The following is a 19,120-nucleotide window of genomic DNA, read 5'->3' on the forward strand; positions in this document are numbered from 1 at the left end:
AAGCAATAATTGCAGAAAACCACAAGTATGTTGTGCTAAGTCATTTCCCCCCTTAAATAAATATCTAGTTATTTAAAAATATTTATTTGGGCACCTCCTAGAAAAATTTCTCTCATGTGGCCCAAAGGTACATGTGGCACAGGAATGCTGGTGCAGAGGGTACAGACCAGGGGCACAACCCCCTGAGGAGGCTCTGCACCAAGGGATGTGGTGCAGTGATTTGCCCAGGCTTTGAGCTAGAATCCCACCTGTGTGGTGGGCAACAAGCCACATGACCTTGTGAACCTCAGCATCCCCATCTGTAAAACAGGAACTGTAATATTTCCATCTCAGTGTTGCAATGAGGATTAAGTGAGAAAATGTGTTGCAGAGACTTTAAGACTGTTTCAGAGTCATAACTTAATACATATCAACTATTCTTTTCATTCCACACACACAAAAATTTGAGCTCCTATTTACATTTCAGACACCACAAAAAGTCCTGACAACCCAATGGGGATAAAGAAGATATGGTACTCTGACTCATGGAGCTGTGGATGGGGGAGCTGTGGATGACAACAGGGCCAATAATAATAACAGTATGATCATTTAGAAATGTTAAAAATGAGAATAATCCAGGAGAGAGGGGATGGAGGCTTCCTATAGGGATGCAAGGAGGAGATAGATGGGAGAGAAACTTGGGCGGAAGAATTGGCTGGGCTGGGAGGCAGATGGAGAGTGGGTGTGGAGGAAGAGGGAGGAGGCTAGGATGCAGCCCAGTTCGTCACTCTGGTGACAGCGTGATTTAGTTAATAGAGATCAGGAATAAATGGGAAGGAGCAGGTGTTCAGGGGAGTAGGGAGATGAATTCAGTTTGGGATTTCCGGGGAAGATGCACACGGTCAGCTCCACACAGAGGCCTGAAGAGCAGGGGATAGTTCCAGTTTGGAGACAAGAATTTGAAAATCACTTGTGGAGACCCCGGGTAGGGATGGGCCGGATGGCCCAGGACAGGCAGGTAGAGCTTACGACAGGGTCGATGACCAGTTGCATTGGGAGGAAACCTTGAAGTTTATAGATATTGGTTACCAGATCTCGTATTCCACCACTGCTTAGCTGTGTGAACTTGGGAGAACCTGAACTCTCTATAACTCTCTTATCCTACTGCAAAACAGGGAGGGGAGAATCCTTGCAGCCCCATGGATGGTGAGAATCCTGAGAATCGTGAAAGACTGTGGACATCGGCAACCTCAGAGCCTGGGCTGACCTCTGCTGCTGCAGTGCCTGGAGGCCAGGCCTTTGTCCACAGGCAGGGCCAGGCATCCCCCACCTCAGCAGGCTAGGTCAAGGCCTTGGCTTCTGGCTGGAACTGTGCTGGCAGAGTGTGGTAGACCAGAGGAAAGATAAGCATGTTCCCAGGTGCCACAGCATATCAGTGCCAACCAGGGAGAGGCCAACAGGCACCTTGGTCAGAAAGATAAGAGACACCTGTTATAGCAGCCTCAGTGGCAGGGAAATCAGTACAGAGAAGCCAACCTTCTGCTCGGAGGAGAATGGGCACTCAGGATATTAAACACCTATCCCACACTGGGTTATTCACTTAGGTTATCGAAAGAGATCCTCAGAACAACCCTGTGAGGGAGGTACTGTTTTTATTATCCCATTTCAGAGGTGAGGAAATTGAGGATTAGAGAGGCCAAGTGACTTCCAGCCTAAGTCACACACCTAGCAACTGGTAAGGCTGATCTCTGAACCTGGATCTGGCACCTTGACCCTGATGGACCCAGAGAATAGAGGCTCCAGAGTCTCATTCATCTCCAAATTCCTTCTCACTCACCAGCTGCTGCCAGATTTATGCCACTACAGTTTCAAAGATTCTAGAATCTCATGCAGGGCCAGGAGAATTCTGAGACCTGACTGGCTGTGTGACCTTGGGCAGGTGCTTTCTGCCCTCTGGAGTCATTTTGCCCAAAGGCACCATGGCGGGCTTAAGCCAGATGATGCTGGAGAGCCCATCCAACACTGGCATTGTGGGATGCCATGATTCTAAGCCTTTGGCTCTCCCCACCAGCACTGCCACCGCCCCACCAGAGAGCCAGATGGCAGGAGGCGGGAGTGGGTGTCGGGGGGCAGGGCTCCCTCTGACGCCCCGCAGGGCCTCGCCTCACTCTACGCCTGCTTCTGTTTTGCTCTATTTGACGGTGGCCACGGTTTCCAGGAAAGAAAAGAGAGGCGGAAAAGTTAACTTTCCGCCACCCACACAAATATTTTTGGCCGGCGTTGTCTTCACACTGCCAAGCTGGGGGGGAGGAGTTGGCAGGAGCACTCCAATTCAAGTCTCCCTCCCAAGGAGGGAAGACTCCCAACCCAGCTGGGGGGTCTGGGCAGGCCCCATGTGGGCCCAAGCCCTGGAACACCCACCCTACTCTGGAGCCTGGGGCTGGGGCAGGGTGTTAGGACCCAGAACAATAATGGCAGCCACCACTTACTGAGCATCTGCTGGTGCTTGGCCAGGGCTTTGACCTGACGCTCCCGTGAGTCAGCTGCATGAGTGCTGTCTACAGAGGGGGAAACTGAGGCACATAGAGGTACCTTCAGCATAAAGAGTCACAGGGCAGTGAGTGGCAGAGCTGCTGGGCCCCTGTCCTCTTACTCACATATTCAGACTCGTTTGCAACACCCCACAGGGCCCCTGAGGCTGCGCTCAGACATAGCACACTGTTGGTATGGGCTCCACCACGGGCAGGAGAGAGCCCGCTCCAGTATCAGCAGACAGGAGAGGAGGTCCTCTAATATCAGCTTCGCTAAAAGCCACAGCCCTGCTCTGGACACAGGCCGAGGTTCTAGGCCATCCAGCCTTAGCACAGAGCTGACAGTCCAGCATACCCACAGTGCTTACCTCGGAGAGGGGGGCTCTGAGCCCAGAACAGGGAAGGGATCACCCAGGTTGTAGAGAAAGTTTAGATGCAGACCTGGTGCTAGAACCCAGGTGTCAAGTCACCTGCTTCTGTTCCCTCACATAACCCCTGCTGCCTCCCGAGTGGTCCCGTCCTCCTTCCCCTGACCTCCCATGAGGGCGAGCAGGGCCCCCAGGACCGGAAGCCTAGCTGAGCATCAGATCTCTACAGCCCCTGTCCAAGGCTGTAGAGGGTCTGCTGCTGGGATCTCCCTGGGCTCCTTGTGTGGCTGGCTTCTGCCATGAGTGGGCTCAAGAAACCTGCCCTTGGAGCCTCATAGTCCCTTCTGCTGTTCCTTGTGTCATGGGGGAAGGGCACTGGCTTTGGAATCAGATCTGGGTTTGAATTCTGTCTCCTCCATTCGTTGGCTGCCCGACTCTTTGTGAGCTTTGGTTTCCCCTTCTGTAAAACAGATTAAAACACAGCCAGCTTCCCAGGGTTGTTGAGAGAAATACAGGCTCCTTCTTCACTCGGCAGTGGATGAGGGACCAGGGCTGTGTCCTGCTCACCTGTGGGGCTCTAGGGATGCTTGGCTCACAGGCTGGGTAAATGGAAAGCCCAGTCTGGCCTCCCCTGACTCTCTATCATCTGCAGGGCCCCCAGCCTGCTTTTGCAGCTGCAGAGGAAGTAAACGGAGTGAGGGGATCCAGAGGGTCAGGGCTTAAGTGGATGCATTGCAGGCTCAGGCCTGGGGTTCTACTTTTGACTTTTCCTCTGACTTACTGAGTCAATGCTGGGGAAATCACAGGATCTGGTTTTATAAGGAAGAGACTAGAGTAGGCAGAAAAGGGAGAAGGAGTCTAGGAAGATTAAACTCTTATTCCTCTGAAAGACCATCCCTGGCCTCCCCATCTGCAAACTCTCCCTGTCTCCATCCATCCTCTGTAGGATCTGGTCCATTCTTCTAAAGTGCATCTCTGAGTGTGCTGCTCACCCACTCAGGAAACTTCTGTGGCTCCCCATTGATCATGGGATAAAGAAAACTTGCAAACAAAAGGAAATGCAGATTCAAAGGCAGGTCTCATGATTCTTGGCTGAGGGGAAGGAAGGAGGGCTTCCTGGGGATGAAGGATGATGTTTCAGTTGAATTTGACGGACTTTGGCAGGAAGTGCTTGGCATTCTGATGAGTCGAGAGTACTCCGTCCATCAAGACCCAGTGAAGGCCAGAAAGCAGGACCATTTGAGGATGAACCTGGAGAACCACAAGGGCCTGCATAGGTAGAGGCTAAGGCGTGTGTGGCAGGGCCAAGGGAGGTGACAGAACATGGTCAAACTGTGACAGACTTCAGCTGCCTGGACCCTTTCCTGCTGTCTTGAAAGGTGATGGAGAGGGTAGCCCTGTCGGGCTGGGGGAGCCAGTGGAAGACCCTGTTCTGGGGGTGGAACTGGAGGCAGCAAGGCCAGAGCAGAAGGTGGAGGCTGGAACTAGAGTTGGCGTGCAGGCATCCCTGTGAGAGCAGCATTTTGGAAGAATTTCCTCCGCACCTGGCACAGGGCCAGGCACATAATAACAATGACAAGGATGATAGCTGCAGTTTATGAAGTGTTTACTACGTCAGGTGCTATTCCAGACACTTAGTGTGCGTTAACTCATGTTACCCTCATCACAGCCCTGTAAGGAAGATGCTATTATTATCCCCATTTTGCAGATAAGGAAATTGAACTTACGTGACTGGCCAAGCTCACGCAGCTAGTGAGTGACTGAGTCAGGGGTCATATCCTGAGAGTCTAGCTCCAAATATCACTCATATCCATAGAATGTGCTGCCTTAATGGTTAAAGTAATTACAAAACAAATGGATGAATGAGAAGGAAGGATGGAAGGATGGGAAGGGGAGAAGGGAAAGACTATCTCTAATGCCTGGTACATAACCTGGTACACAGGAATCACTCAATAAATATTTATCAAGTGGAATAATGAGTGTGACTGAGGTACTAACTGTACAGCCTAGGGATGAAAATGGAGTCACCTTGGGGAAAGGGGTAATCCAGTACTGATCCAGATGGCTCAGGGTGCACCTACCTGCCCCACCCATCTGGCAGCACCTCACATCGGGGCTGAGGTGGGGGTTATTGTCTGGACTGTCCAGAGCTGAGTTCTCTCTGCCACTAGGAGGAGAACTGTTGTGGTCCGCAGGTGTCTGAGCTGAGAGTATGTTCCTGCCTTAGTGCTTCTGTCTCCAGGAGAGGGTGGGAGCCAAGGTTGGAGTGAGTTCTCTTCCCCATTGACTCCAAAGGGAGAATCTCAAACCCCTCCAACCTCCAGAACTGGTGAAGTTGAGGAAGCCCACCAATTGAAGTTATCTTGCTCTGTGTTCTGGAAGAATAACTTCCTTTCAATGAGCCTCAGTTTTCCAAAAGAAAAAGGCAGAGTGGTTGGTGGGGATGGTAGTATGCAAGGTTGAAGGTGTCCCCAAATCCTCACTGGATGTGCCCTCTCCAGGCATTTTCCAGTGGGCAGAGTCAGTCCCCAAAGATGTGCAAATGTGACCCCACGTTACTGACCTGTCCCTCCAGACCTGTGGGACAGACTGACCAATCAGGGCCTCCTGTCTTCCTGTCTGACCTGCAGCGCTCACCACTCTGGCTGCCCAGCCTGCTCCGACTGCTCTTCCTTCTTCCCCATTTCCCTCCTCCCCGGGTTCCCATCCTACTCCTGGGACATGAGGAGCCGGTGTTGGATGAGCATCCTGTGGGAGAGCTCCAGAAGCATCAGGAAACCGTCCCTTGACAAGGGGTGGCTGTGAGGAGCTGGGAAGAACTCCTGAGCCGGATGCACTGGCTGGTCTCAGGAGAGAGGAGTGTCAGCCAGGCCCCAGTGAAGCCCCATGATAGCTGGGCCACTCTGAACTGGAACTGAATTCCAGTCGCTCTCTTGTAGGATGGAGACGCACAGTGTCGCTTACTCATTCATTCTTTTGACACATATTTACTGAACGCCTGCTCTGCACCATCCACTATTTTAAGTCCTGGCAGTACACGGTGAGTGAGAGAGAGAGAGAGAGAAAAGCACCCTGCCCACGTGAAGCTCACATGTTAGTTGAGATTGACGAAAAATAAATAAATATGTCAGAGGCTGATAAGTGTGATGGAAAAATAATTAAGCAGAAAAGGGAACTGGAGAGTGTGTGTATCATTAGGACAGAAAAAACAGGGGCATTAATATGATGCTATCTTGGAACTTCCCTGGCGGCCCAGTGGTCAAGACTCTGCGGTACCATCGCAGAGTGCATGGCTTCGATCCCTAGTTGGGAAACTAAGATCCCACATACCATGGCAGTGTGGCAAAAACATATATATGTAGTGCTATCATATATATGTGTATACACACACACAAACACGTGTAGAGCTGTCTTCTGTTTATATGGCATATGTATTTCAAGTTTACTATGTTTTGAACTGGACTGCCAGGGAAGTCCCTCAAGTTCCCTATTATGTTGAATTCTCATATGCAATTAAAAATACATACAATCCATATTAGATGGAAAACTCAGGAACACAAATCCTGCAAGCCCCTGAGATATGTCTTATGCTAACATTCTGATTATTCAATCATTTACCACTTTAGAACCTTCATGTCCTGCTAAGAACCTATCTACCATTTAGGATTAAGTATTTTTATGGTTCAGTATATAAAAATGCAATTTCACATATTAGCTTTATTTCTTTGAGAAAATTCTTTCCCAAGTTCATTAAGTGGATAGAGGGTCTCCTGTATGTGAAACACATGTTATCCCATGATTTTGAGGATAATAATAATGATATCCTATGGCTGTGGTGAGGATTAAATAAGTTAATGTGTGTAGATGCTTGTGAAGAGGCAGCTGCTGTTGTTATAATTGTTAAGTTTGTTAAGGGGTGACTGAGGATATAATTAGAACAAGGGCCATATTTAACTGAACACTGTGTGCTGGGCACCATCCAGGTATATGATATCAAGTATGATCTTGTTTATTTCCCATAACAACTTTATAAAATAGGTACCTACTACTATTCCCATTTGACAGATGGGGAAACAGAGGCTGAGAGAGGATAATCTCTTTTCATGGTCCCAGAGCAGGAAAAAAACCAAGCTGGTACCTGAAAGTTACCTGGCATGCTCATTGATGGGGGAAGGTCCCCCAGGGTTTGAGGAGAGCCATTTTGCACAAAGCCAAAATCTCTTCATAATGTGCCTGGTTCTGCCATGCCCTCTGCACCCCTGGACACATCCCTTCACTCCTTGGCTTTGGTGACCCCCAGCCATACACACACAGGGCTTGGCTTGGCGTCTCCAAGCGCCCTTCCAGCTCTGAATTTTCCGTGCATCCTGGTACCCGGGATACTGGGGGCTTGAGTCCATTCCATCGGACACACCAAATCCAGCCTGCTCACCAAGTCAGCCAAGTTCTCTGTGCGTCACGTCTATTTCTGCCCTGCTGGGTTTATAAATATGTGGCCTGGGAACTAGCTTCAGTGGAACTGGAGAGACTGAAGTCATGGCTATAAATACAGGGCAAGGCTGGCTGGGGTTGGGCAGGGGGTGCGACAGAGCCAATGCCAGCCTGGAAAGCCACACCCCAGGGGTCCTGTGAGCAGTCCAGTCTCCCCCAGGACACACAAGAAGATGGAGGCCCAGAGGGGCAAGGATGTGCCCATGGCCACACAGACAGTGGGCCTGGCCCACAAGGCTCCTGATTCTGAGAAGAGGCTGCTCTTTACACCTTCTACTCTGCCCAGGATCACAAGTCCTCACCTTACCCTGGGACTCACCTAGTTTAACAAAAGCAAGATATTATCATTTAAGTTCATAAAATAAACCTCTACTTTTGATAACATATGCTTTTTATGTGTTGGAAATATTGGGGCTTTCAAATGTTTCATTTGAGGAAGTGTTCCATGACTAAAAATTCAGCCAATTGCTACCATATCTGCCTCCCACTCAACAGGACTTCCATTTCACCATGTGCCTGGGCCCAGCCATGTGCTGGACCCCATTACTGACACAAAAGTCAGTTGTGTGAAGCACTTCCCAACTCTGTGCTCAGTGACATCGCTTTGGTAGCTTGAAGTGAGCTGTGGTGGGAGTCATTACACCATGGATATAGGCAAATGCTAAGAATCAGGGCTTTTTTCCCTCTAGAGTAGTTGTTGTTCAGTCTCTAAGTTGTGTCCCACTCTTTGTGACACCATGGACCGCAGCACGCCCGGCTTCCTTGTCCTTCACTGTCTCCCTGAGTTTGATCAAACTCATGCCCATTGAGTCAGTGATGCCATCCAACCATCTCATCCTCTGTCGGCCCTTCTCCTGCTGCCTTCCATCTTTCCCAGCAACAGGGTCTTTTCCAGCGAGTCGGCTCTTCAGGTGGCCAAAGTATTGGAGCTTCAGCATCAGTCCTTCCAATGAGTATTCAGGGTTAATTTCCTTTAGGATTGACTGGATTGATCTCCTTGCTGTCCAAGAGACTCTCAAGAGTCTCTTCCAACACCATAGTTCAAAAGCATCAGTTCTTTAGCACTCAGCCTTCTTTATGATCCAACTTTCACATCCATACATGATTACTGGAAAAACCGTAGTTTTGACTATATGGACCTTTGTAGGCAAAGTAATGTCTCTGCTTTTTAATACACTGTCTAGGTTTGTCATAACTTTTCTTTCAAGGAGGCGAGGGTCTTTTAGTTTCATGGCTGCAGTCACTGTCCACAGTAATTTTGTTAAACATTTAACTGCACACCACTGGCTAAGACCATTGCTAGTAAACCCCTAGACAGCCTGTTTGCTGGCTGTCTGAACTGGGATTGGTTATTTTACCTCTGTGAGCCTCTTTCCATCTGTAAAGTGGGAACTATAACCACACCTGCACCCTAGCTACTGTGAGAATTAGATGAGCTGGTGCCCCAAAGGGTTAGCACAACAGTTTCCAAACTTGTCTGCCTGATAGATCAGGCAGATAGGATCTTTTACACATCCCAGAGCCCTGGCCACACCCTAGGCCAATTTGATGACAACCTTTGAGGCTTGGTAGGTTTTGAAATTTAGGTTTGGGAACCACTCTGCCAGTGCTCAGCAACTATCCAGGGACCTCAGAGGAATGGGGACCATGCTGACCCCTTATCCTTGTTCCATTTAACTCATGGGGTCTCATGGAAAAACAACTTTAAAAATGGTGGGGATGTGTTTGATTGTTTGTTCCATATAAAGGCCTAGTCTGTCTAAGACACACAGGAGGTGCTACAGAAGGTGTGGTCCTTCCAAGGACCAGAAGGAGGGGCCTTTGCACTCTCCCTTCCAGATGTGAGCCTGGCCACCCCACACACCACGGCAGACGGACCACAGGCTTACAAACCCCAAGGAGGCCTCACTTCATGTGGTTCTCAGCTGGGGAGATGGAGACCTCAGCCTGGTTCTTCCCTCCCATCCTAGAGAGAATGAGGCTGCTTCTTCTCGACCTACAGGCCAAGGGCTCACACAGCTTGGCTTAGCCTGGGAGACATCAAGCTGCTGGCTGGAAGGACTCACATTAAGAATAGAAACAGCAGTGCTTATGCCAAGGGCTTGGGGCCTCAGCCCAGCTTCCCCCTGGACCATCACCAACAACAAGCAATGATAAAAATAATCATCATAGTGCCTGACATTTATTGGCTGCTTCCTATGCTCTAGGATATAGCACAGCAAGCACCTTGAAAGGCAGTCTAGTATTCGGCTGTGAGGTCCAGTATGGTGGCCGCTAGCCACAAGGGCTGCTTAGCTTTGGAAATGTGATGAGTTCAAATTAAGCTGTACTCTAGTATTCACCAAATTTGCAAGACTTAGAACCCAATGAAGAATGTAAAGTGTCTCATGAATGACTTTTTTAGATTAATGACATGCTAAAATGATACTATTTTGGATTCAAGTGGGTGTATTATTAAGATAAATTTCTCAGGTTCCTTTTTTCCCACCCTTTTTTTTTTTTTTTTTTTTTTTACTTTTTTAGTGTGGCTTTTAGAAAATATTATGTATGAGCTTGCATTTATTTCAATGGACAGCACTGGTATCAGCTTGGGAGGGCAGGCTCTCTAGGGCCACACTCCTGGGCTTTGAATTGTGTTCTGTGTTCTACCACTTACCAACTGTGAGAACTTGGCAAGTTATACAACTCCCCATGCCTCGGTTTCCTTATCTGTCAAACTAGGATAATAATAGTACCTGCCTCTTGTGGATTTAATATGCCTGGCACAGAGAAAGTACTCAGTAAAAATGAGCTATCGGGGGACTACCTGACCCTGGGCTGAGTGATACCCTTGGGTCATCCCTTACCTCATAGGTGCTGAGCTCCCTGTCACTGGTGGTAAACGAGCAGAGCCTGGAAACTCCTTGGCAGGCTGCTCTTGAGGGAGTCCCCAAGCTGAATGTGGGTAGGAGAGACACTGGTGAAAAGATCTTTGAAGATGATTCCCAGCATGACACTGCATTATGCTGCTCTCTGCCCCTTGCTTCCCTGGAGGAGGAAATGGCAACCCACTCCAGTATCCTTGCCTGCAAAATCTCATGGACAGAGGAGCCTGGTGGGCTACAGAGTCGCAAAGAGTTGGAGGCGACTGAACGCACTCATGCCCCTTGCTTGATGCTCTCTGTTCACCCTCTCTTACTCTCCATGTCTTCCTTTCCTTTCACAAATCTTCACTCAACCCAACTGAATGTAATAAATGCTTTTAAGTGCCATGAAAAGCCAGCCCTGTGCAGGACACTGGGGATATCAGAGGGAGAGCAGATGTGGTTCCTGCCACTCAGGAGTCTAGCGTGGGCAGAAGGGCATGAGACAGGGGCGTGAACAGCTATAATACAAGGTGGCAGGTGACAAGGGTCACAAGGGCCTCAATCTCTCTGAGCCTCAGCTTCCCCATCTGTAAAATGGAGCCAATGATAGCACGACCTTCTAGGCACTGTTGTGAGGACGAAATGAGATGATGCAAGAGAAGCACTTTGCCCTGTGCCTGGCACATGGACAGGCTTGGGAAGTGTTGGTTGTCACTCTGGCTCCACAGGGGCTGGCATCATGCGAGTTTTACTCTCCATTCATTTATTCAGCAAGCAGGGTTTTTTGTTTTTTAATTTTTGGCCACACCACAAGGCATAGGGAATCCTAGTTCTTTGATCAGGGATTGAATCCGCTCCCCTGAAGTAGAATTGCAGAGTCCTAAGCACTGGAACTGACAGAAAACCCCTGGCAAGCAGTTTTTAAACACACCCTGTGAGCCTGGACCTCTGTTGAATCTGGGAGTACAGTGGGGGCTTGGATAGGTCAAGAGCAGGGCAGGGTGGCGCAGGGAAGACAGACAGTAAGCTATCAGATGAATAAATAAACCAAGTATTTTCAAAAACGAGCAGTGATCTGTAGAGGACAGAGGGAGGAAGTTCACCCCCTGCTCTAGCGCAGCTGCTCTCGCACCCCTAGGTGCCTGTGTAACGCCTGAACCCAGGGGGTGCTCAATAAACGCATGTTGAGCAGACCTCAAGTCTGAGGCACTGTGGAGTGAGGAAAAGAGTGGACTGGTTCTGCTTGGGAGCCTTCCCTGGGGAGAACCAGACTGTCGGTCCACCAATGACCTCGCAGGCTGGGGAGGCAGGAACCAGGGCTGGAGGTCTGGGTTCAAGCTGGGGTTATGATCTGCCGTCTTGTCCAAGCCACTGACTTCAGGCAAACCCTTTCTCCTCCGTTGCCTCCATTCACCCACCCCTCCTTAAAGGGTGCTGCCCAGGGGTTCCTCCCTCCCTGTGGATTACCCTGTTGGAGACTCTGTCCTCATCCTGGGGGACCATGGGGCGGGGGCAGGAGTTGAGGCCCTGGAGAGACCAGGGGAAAGGGTGTGCTCAGGACTCCTGGGGATCCCTTCCCTTCAGCACAACCTGTTGAAAGAGCTGGAGTCAGGAGACACTGATCTTGGCCTCTTTCACTCAGGCCTCCCACTTTGGCCTGTACATCTTCAGTGTCAGAGGCCTCACTTTCCAGAGGGGCGGCTCATTCATTCCATCTTTAGTGTCCCTTTTCTAGAGAGGTGAAATCTCCTCACACTCTATCCTACTGAGCTTAACCCCATCCTCAGTATTTTCTGTTCTCTCCCTCAAGCTAAACTTCAGTCCCTTCAACTATTTCATACAGAAAAGAATTTCTGACCCCTTCCAGCCTGTTGACCCTCCTCTACTGTCAGCCTATCTGTCAGATTCTCAGAACTAACATGACCACAATAAACCAGGACAATCAAACCAGCACAGATTATGGCAAGACCATTACCTTCTTCATTCTGGGCATTCTATCCTTATTAATGCAGCCTAACAGGAGAAAGGAACGGTAGAGAATGAGATGGTTAGAGAGCATCACTGACTCTATAGACATGAATTTGAGCAAACTCCAAGAGATACTGGAGGACAGAGGAGCCTGGCAGGCTATCGTTCATAGGGTCGCAGAGCCAGACATAAATTAGCAACTGAACAACATCAGATTAACTTCCCCCCTTCAACAGTTATATCTCTGCTGGATTATATTGTCCATACGGTTCACAAAGACGTCACTAAGCTGCTGCTATTTTTCTGCCACATCTCCCACACCCTGGACCTGTGCAGTTGGCATTTTGAGCCCAGTGGAGGACTCTGATATATGTATATATATATATCTTAGTTTGATTGTCGACTGAAAGGATTCTCAGTGAGTGGTGGAGCCAAGGTGAAAGAAAATAATAAGCCCCCCATCACACACACACACACACGAAAAATGAAATAAAATAATGGAAGGGAAACATGTTTTGTCAACAGGCATCCAGAGCTATCATTAAAGGAGCTCAGGACACACTTGTTGAGGCAGTGGCTGGCTGGCTGAACCATGTGAGGGTGAGAGATGCGGGATGGTAAGGTCTAGGAGGCAGACTGAGTGTCAGGGGTCAGGCAGGTGACTGCACGGAGCTGTGGCAGGGATGCTGGAAGAAGAGGCCTGAAGGCACTGAGTGTGATGTGAGAGTCTGTGTTGCCCCCACCCCCTGCCTCTCCTCCCGCTAAGCCTTGCTCCGCATACAGACATCCAGCCCCGAGCCTCCACTCTTCTGTGCCCTCTCTTCCCAGGGCCTGAGAAAAGGGCAGCAGCACATTGCCAGTCACGTGGTGTGGACCATGGGGGTGAGTGTGCTGGTCTCAGGGCCTGGCACAGAGCCAGGGCTTTAATGCCCTCAGAGTCAGTGAGGGGCACCATGTTCCGGGCCCTGCTGCTCCGAGACCACTTTCCCATCTGCACCCCAGGGCTAATTACAGTGCCCGCCTTGTGGAGTGGCTGTGAGGCTTAAACAAGTTTATCCAAGTAAGGAGCTTAGAGCTCAGGGTAAGTGCATGGGAGGTGTTACTGTAATTGCAGAGAGGGGCTGAGCTGTGCATGTTGTGGGGTGAGAGGAGCGAGGTGGTCAAGCTGGAAGATGCTATGGAAACCCTCCGTCCCCAGCACCCGCCCTCACCCTCAGACCTTCTGTGCCCTGTATCTGTGCATGTGTCTATGTGCCTTGTGTGTGTTTGTGAATATGTGTGTGTGTCTGTATGTATGCGTGTGTGTGAGTGTGTGTGTGTGTCTGCACACACAAATATGTCTGTGTGTGTGCGTGTCTATATGCCTGGATATCCGTATCTGTGTATGTGTGTGTTTGTGCGTGAGTGTGCACACACCCCGTGTGGCGGGGGTTGTTGGAGTCTGTCTGCAGAACGGCTGGGAGTGGCCCGGGAGGTGGCTCCGCCAGACCAAACAACCCCAGCGCTCGGAGCTCCAGGCTTTTCTCTGAGTCTGTTTGCTTTCTTTCTCTCCTTTCCGGTTCTCCTTCGACCGGTTCCCACTTCCAGGCAGCAGAGCTGGAAGGAGGCCCTGGCAGGGTCGGCACGGGGCCTCCCCAGCTCCCTCTCCCCGCAGGGTTCCCACCCTCTCGCCTCCACCCCTCCGGTCCCTGCCTCGGCCCCACTTGGACCCCACACAGGCCCCTTTCCTTCTCGAAGCCTCACTTTTCCATTTCCTCCTTTCTCTAGAGACCCTTCAGGTGGGAAGCCTGCCCCACAGCCCTGCTGGCAGGGACAGGAGCCCTGTTGCCGCCCACCCTCCGCCCGGGGACGAGCCAGAGCTCCAGAAGGTGGTGTGCATGGCAGGTTCTGAAACCATCTAGGGGGATGCCTTCCCCGGGCTGTGGAGCCTCTGGCCACCTGGCTTTCCTACTCCCGGCTCCTTGGCCCTGACCGGGCATGAGTGGGACAATTTGAAGTGAAGATTTTGAGGGCCTGGCCTCAGGCCTCCAGGTTCCTACTCGGCTAGAGCAGTGTTCTCTGGGCACCTGCTACTCACTGGGAGTTCTAGGTTGGCCTGTTTCATCGCCACGGCTGTCCCACAAGGTTGGTAGGTGTTATCCGTGGCCCAGCTTTACAGAGCGTGAAGGAAGGTGCTGGAAGGTTCAGAGCCAGGGAGCCAGGCCTGGGGGAGCCCGTGCTCTTCCCTCGTCTCGCTGCTCGTGCCCTGTGTCCCCTGCCCTCCGTGGAGTGGCAGTGCCATGCCCTCCCTAGGTCAGACCTGATACCTTGGAGATGCTATTTATTGAGTGCTGGATACAGTGTGTGCCAGGCCTTCTGTGCCATCACCCCCTGACTCCTTGTGACAGTCCATGTTACAGATCAGGAAAGTCGAGCTGAGAGAGATGCAGGGACCTGGTAAGGTCCCACTGCTGTGGTAGAAGAAGAGCTCAGGGTCACCTGATCCCTTTCTTTTTTTCCTCACCCAAGAACAAACTTCAGCTTTCTTTTGCCTTCTGTCAATATTATCAGTAGATCTGGGTTTGACTGCTTTGTCACTGCTTCATACCCTGTGTGCAGCAAACCCAGGAAAAACAAGATGAAATCTAAGGAAGCAGAGCTCTCAGGCATCCCTGTGGGTAGATAAGCTACAACAAGTTTAACTACAATTCTCTCCCTCCATCCGAACCCATGGCTGAGTCCACCATGGGAATATATTTAAGCACAAGGTGGTCATATAAACAGTTTCATTTTCCAGATGAGAATGTTTCCTTAGGAAGAAGTTGCTCTTTAAGCCCATGTCCTCCCTGCTAATCAGGGCCACCTCCCACTCCCAGGCCGGGCTGATCTCTCTGTAACGATGCCCATAAAACTGTCCAGGTTTCCGTTTGCCCTTGGTCTTGGGCGTAGCTGCTGGTCATTCTCAAGGCCACTGAAAGTCACTTAGAATGTGATAAGGTCTGCAAGCAGGAACTTTGGCCATGACCTCGGCCAGCTGCTTCCCCAGGGTTTGAGATAGCTAGTCCAGCCCCCAAGGGAACCTGGGCCCAAGGAGTGTGGATGACTACATGTGGTCCATCCTTGCTCAGGGAGCTCCTCCCCAAACTTGCATGATTTGTCCCCCACTTTCCCTGGGAAAGCACTTTTGTAGAGGAACAAGAGGGCTTCTTCAGTGGCTCAGCAGTAAAGAATCCACCTGCATTGCAGGAGACACAGGAGATGTGGCTTCAGTCCCTGGGTTGGGAAGATCCTCTGAAAGAGGGCATGGTAACCCACTCCAGGATTCTTGCCTAGAAAAATCCCATGGACAGAGGAGCCTGGTGGGCTATAGTCCATGGGGTTGCAAAGAGTCAGACATTACTGAAGTGACTAAGCACACACGCATGCAGGCGTGCATGCAGAGGAACAAGAACCCTCTAGAGGTAGATGGATGTTGGTCCATCCCAGGGCAGAACTAGAAAATTACTTCAGCCTCTTGAGGTCAGTAGGAACATTAAGGCCCCAGATGGTCAGGGTGCTTGCCCTGGGCTCCTTCCTCCACACCTGCTGCCTCCCCAAGAAGGGGCCATACATTCATCCCCACAAGGATGCCATCCACATCCGTGAGCCCTCTGAATGCCCTCCTCCCACTGCAGGATGACACAAGTCAGGCAGTCTGGGGAAGTGAACTTCCTACATCAGGGTGATGTGCGCTAGCCTGGAGGGCTGGTGATGAGACAAATCACCAGTGAAAATCCATGGAAAAGGAGGCATCATCATGAGTAACAATAGCAGCAACAGGGAGCCTTCCAGGGGCTGGGGGTGGAGATGAGGGAGTACATCCTCAGTGATACCAGCTCCAACCAGCCCAGACTGGAGAGGTGACGGTGCCCTGCCACGGGAAGGGCTGCCCACACCCCCACACCCTCCCAGGGCACCTCTCCTGGGCCAGCCCTGGGTTGGCACATAAAATGCAGCCAAATGGCTGGGGAGCTGGGGCTGAATGGCAGGAAAGGCTGAAGCTAGGGTGGCCCCTCGCCTACCCACCCATCCTGATGATTCAGTGCAAGGCTGAGGCCAGACAAAGCACTTGAAAATGTCAGTCAGGGAACAATCTCTTTCCCCAACTCCCTGCCTCTGACCTTGGGCACGCAGCCTCAACCTCAGATGGACTGATCTTCTTTCCAGATCTGCCAATTCCATTTGCAGTCCCTTCCTACACAACACAACACAACACTACACGACACACACACACACACTCTCTCTCTCTCTCTCTCCTCCCCACCCTCCCCGCAAGGTGACAACTGAAATTTTTACTCCAATCACGGAATTTCAGGGCTGCTAATTTGTGGAGGCCAAAAAATGATCTACTTGGCAGATCACATTTTAGATCCTGGATAACCAGAATCCACACTCTCGTGAACATTAAAAATGGTAGAAACATAGAGTCTGTTGCCAAAATGGACAGGACCCCAGGGATCTCCTAGCAATCCTCAGTCTTCATTCATTTGGGTGGTTTATATTTTTCTTTAAATCCACTCCCTGGTTTGGATTTTATATATTTTCCCCTAATGTGGGGGGTGGGGGTGGGGTATAAATAACACACAACCTTTGTTAAAATGAAAACTGGCAGTCCCCATGGCACCATCTCTGAGTGGCCAATGCTGTGCACACCACACTCTGGGAAATACTACTTTGGTCTACACTTGCTGTTGGGAGGATGGGGAACTGAAGCCCAGAGTTAGGAGGAAGCGCATCTAACATCCAGAGCAGGGCAGTGGCAGGGTCACCCCCAGAACCCAGAGCCCAGCTCCCACCAAGGCTTGCTCTTTTGGAAGAGAAGACTCAGTTCACAGGGCCCCCAGCAGGGGGTTGCCCCTATTTGCCACAGAATCTAGGTGTAGCCGTTCTCCGAGGAGCCCTTGTCCCAGTCATCCCCTGACCCCTGCAGGTTGGGGCAGCCCCATTCTGTCCTCCTGGTGCCATGAGCAAGCTCTCCCCTATCTTGGGCTTGGTTTCCTCACTTCCCAGGGCTACAGCAAAGGTGCCACATTCCTGGAGGCAAGCTCTGAAAAAGATGAAGGTGGACGAGGGAGAAGGGACTGTTGTCAGCCCCTTGCTCTATGCCTCAGCCTTTCTCCCTGGGAAATGGGCAGAAGTGGTGCAGGTGTGAGGGGACTGAGCTGGGCTGGAGGCAAAAGGAAGGAGGATGGTGGCTACAGAGTACAGCGGAGAAGGACCGCCACCAGCTCGGCCGGGCTGTCTCCTCATCCCCTGAGGACCCTCCTAGGGGGCAGCCAGCAGGGTCCCAGGCGCTGAGTGTTAGGTAGGAGTCTGCCCAGGACTCAGGCCACAGGAGGCCACGGGGAGACTCATTTGGTCCTGCGAGCAGACACCCCACCAACCTGCAGATATGCTTATACACAGACACAGACACACACACACACACACACTGCCCACCCGCCCATGCATTGTGAACACACACACAACTCATGCATCGCGCACACTCTTGTACACATGCAAATGACCCCGAGCCTCCCTACCCCCAGCCATCCCTGGGCACACAGTAGGGGCCAGCCTGCATCTCTCCTCCCCCCAGTCCCCAGCCCTAGGCCTGGCGGCTTCTCTGTCCCGCTGCCTGGGAGACACATGTGGTTTCAGTTAGCAGCAGAGCGGGCATTTCCGTCCCAGACATCAGGGCCCTGCCAGGCCCTGGCCCCAAGGGCGCCCACAAGAGGGGCCACCTTGGCCCCCATCCCTCCACTGGCCATCCCAGCAGCCCCAGAGGCCCCTCTCCCCAGGAAGACCCTGCTCTCATCCTCCATGGTCTCCACCTCACCTGGAGCCGAATCCGTACCCTCTCTCATGGGGACCGCTGTGCCCAGGCTCCAGCCACGGCTGCCCGCCTGCCTCCTCACTCCCGCTCTGTCTCGAGCAGGCTGAGCGGGATGGGAGGAGGGCAGGGTGTCAGGGGGGCGGGCGGGAGGGAGGGGAGGGGGCGTGTGGAAATGAAACTTTAATAACAGAGCCCCTTTTGTTTCCGAGCATATGGGATATTTCATACATACTGAAGACATTAGCCGTCTATATTTTTAAGGGCTCGGGCTAAAGGATGAATAAATACAGCCCATATTCTGCTCGGCAAACACGCACAAGAAGAGTGCTGACTTCTGGAGCATTTCAAAACCCAAAGAAAAAACCCCCAGTGACACCGGACACTTAAAAGTAAATATGTTTCCCAAACCCCAGGCTCTCCTTGCCCCCTCTCACAGCCACCTGGGGGCCTTCCACTGCCCTCCTTCCACCGTCCACTCTGCAGCAAGAAGAGCAAGGCCCTGGGGTCCAGCTCCCATCTCAAGTCTCTTTCCCAGCACCCCCAGCCCCCAGCAGAATCCCAGAGTGTCAGCGTCCCCACAGAGCTTGGAAATCTTTGCCCTCCTCATGGCCCCCAGAAAGGGGCAGGGACTTGCCTGAGGTCACACAGCAAATCAGGAGCTTGAGCCAAGGGGCAGTGCCTTCTTCTTTCATCAGGAGGGATCCCCTACTTCCCCAAGTCGGGCTGGGGGTGGGGAGACCCCAGAGGGAGGGCTGAGGTGTGGGCTGGGAGAATGCCCGCCTGCCTTTTCCACTAGAGAGCTGTTCTGGGCACCCATCCAGGGGAGACGTCAGTTGGGCTGGAAACTGGGCCGGCCCCAGGAAATCCCCTTCAGGCTGGCAGATCCCAACAGGCCTGGAGACCTCAGGTGAGGGAGCCTCCCTCCCTGATAGCTTGGCTCCCAGCTCCCTTGTGCCTTCCATCTGTCCCCTTTGAGGAAAAAAACAGAGGCCCAGAGAGGGTCAGTCCCTGACCAAGGTCACACAGCAAGATGACGACAGAGCGAGAAATTGAACCTGCGTCTTCAAACTCTGTGCTTGCTGGCATGTTTTGCTGGTAAGCTCT

General features: G+C 51.5%; 1 protein-coding gene across 1 annotated transcript in view; it reads right to left on the reverse strand.

The window, feature by feature from the left end:
- The window catches only part of SYNPO (synaptopodin), a 57,153-nt gene extending 38,997 nt beyond the window's left edge, over window positions 1-18,156 (reverse strand). Inside the window, exon 1 of the mRNA XM_025292401.2 lies at window positions 18,020-18,156. The gene's annotated coding sequence lies outside the window, so the exon portion shown is untranslated. The remainder of the gene's footprint in view (window positions 1-18,019) is intronic.
- Between the last annotated feature and the right edge of the window lie 964 nt (window positions 18,157-19,120).

This window comes from Bubalus bubalis, chromosome 9 (assembly GCF_019923935.1).
Source record: "Bubalus bubalis isolate 160015118507 breed Murrah chromosome 9, NDDB_SH_1, whole genome shotgun sequence".
Lineage (NCBI taxonomy): Eukaryota > Metazoa > Chordata > Mammalia > Artiodactyla > Bovidae > Bubalus > Bubalus bubalis.